Raw genomic sequence first — 2,538 nt, forward strand, 5'->3', positions numbered from 1 at the left:
TACTTCAAAATTATGTAATTAGAATATAGCTTTATTTGAAAATATTTGGTTTTTTTTGCATTTACCATTGGACCATAAGTTCTATTTTAGCATCAAAAATCACTTTTTGATTTCAAATTATAACAATAGCTACATCTATTTTAGCATCACCATTGGACTTGCTCTAAGAAAAAATACTGGTAAACAAAGTGTTGTTGTAGAAATCAGATAATTATTTGATAATTTTTAATGTTTTTGATAAAGTTTGATAGTGGAATCTGAAATAGCTTCATGCAAAAGCTAAAAAACAGTTTTCTCTAAAAATATGGGCGAATCTGCTTTTTTTAAAAACAACTTTTGAGCTAAAAGCTGTTGAAAAAGCTGCTTTTGGATTTACCAAATATTTCTCCATCTTTTCAGCAAAAAACTGCTTTTGCTGTCTGCAACAACAATGTCAAACTACAGAGATAATTATTTAAATAATATACTTCGTTAATAATGATATTAAATAATAAAAAATATTATTTTTAAGGTATACTCAGTTACTATAATTAGTTCTATCTAATTTTTTACAAATTAAAGAAATTTCATTTAATTTTTCAAAAATCTAATTTAACGAACCATTTTTCGATAATTTCATTGGAGATGCTTGTAATGATATATATGTTTATGTTTATATATGAATATGAGTATGTACTTTTGTCACCCCATCAGGCACTTATCCGGATCTCATGCCATACATGATATCTAATTGCACACTTGTGGGAAGTTTCAACGAACGAAAAAGAAAATTTGCAAATTACGCCAATTGCATCACTTCATTCTCTTCTCGAAAAATAATATAATTCGAGTCATATCTGGCTCATCACTTAACTGACCCGGCTTGGGGTGGCAACTAGCAACTGGCAAGATATGTCAATGGCCGGTGAAGTGACGATGAGGAATGAATTTGGTCATCGTAATCCGATAATCTCAAAGGTCTTGTGAAATGCAGGCAATTAAATGTCACCATTATAAATAGATAAATAAATATAAGTGTGCATTTTTCGCTAAACTTCTTTTTTAAAAGCTTCTGAATTAATAATTACTTGTTTGTATTATTTTCACAGTAAATTTATAATTTGATTTTCAATTTTTAAGTTGGAATTTGAAAAGTTTTATTGAAAAAATTTGAATTTAACTCATTCTTTTTGAATGAAGTTCAGGGGTTAGAACTTAGAAGGCCTTTGATCGTGCAATCCATGTGTAATCCATCAACAGAAAAGTCCATGCTCTAGCGTCTTTAAGCTGTTTGGACTTGTTAGCATAAAATATTTCTAACGAGAAATCTAATAAATTATTTTATTTACTAAATAAGTCCAAACAACGTATGATTCGTGCATTCCAATTATAAAAACAAAGCGTAAAATGTAATAAGCAAACTTCTAAAAGTGATACGTATTTTTTTTATATATAATAATTATCATCAGTCCAAACAATTGCCAAAGATCATATACGTCTCCTCCGAAATCGAGACGTCGGATAGCTTTTTAGGTCTTGAATTTCAACCTTTTTAGTATATACACTATTTCTTTCGTTTTAAAATAATAAATTTTGAGATTTTAGTTTTCATTTTTTTGAATGAAAATATAGATCTTAAATTTCAGTTAAAAAGTGAAAACTAAAAAAATAATATATTAAAATATGTTTTTATAATCTTAAATTACGTTTAAAAAGTTAAAATGATCAGTGAAGTACGTGCAACATATACACATATAATGATGAATTTTTATGCTTCCACAACCGTTCACTAAATAAAAGGGACGTTTGGATAAACTTAAAAAAAGTTAATTCTACGAAATAGACTAGAAATGAGAAGTAATTTAAATGAGAAGTAATTTAAGATTCGTAAGTGATTAAACTGTTTAGAAAAGAAATAAAAGTTCTAAAACAGAAGTTAGCATTTCAAACTGTTTAAAAATGCTTCCGTTTTTTTTACAAAAATGGATAAAAAAAAAAAATAGAAGTCAATTTCTCAGGAAAGGAACAGCTTATACTCCGTTGCCAAAGAGGCCCAAAATCTACAAACTCATATTTCAACAAAATTGAAAAAAGATTTTGTGAAATCTACCCTTGGCCCGTGTGTGATTACAGATTTGGGCTGCAACTTTGGACTTGAGTGTTGGGCCTAACTTGGATATTGAGCTTTGTACAAATTTATAAAATCCTTGGGACTTTTAGAGGTGCTCCTCACAAAAATTAAATTAAATTTAGCTCGTCTTCCTAGGCCCAAACATAAACTTGTTTTTGCGGTGGAACTAACATAAATTTGACTATCTTTTTCTGTAACTAGAGTAATTTAATTAACTTTATACAGAGAAAATGAATTCCATATGTATTTGTACTTTGGCCTTGAAGCAAGTAACGTTATTACTTGCTATTTTTTTCAAAAATCTGAATAGTATGGTAAATCTTAAATTTTATTCAAACTCTTTTTAAAAATATTGTTTTTACAATATCTGAAGAAATCAAATCGATTATTATCGGGAAATGTATGGACTATGGAGTGCCACCTTAAAA

This window comes from Daucus carota, chromosome 9 (genome assembly GCF_001625215.2).
Source record: "Daucus carota subsp. sativus chromosome 9, DH1 v3.0, whole genome shotgun sequence".
In the NCBI taxonomy this organism is placed as follows: Eukaryota; Viridiplantae; Streptophyta; class Magnoliopsida; order Apiales; family Apiaceae; genus Daucus; species Daucus carota.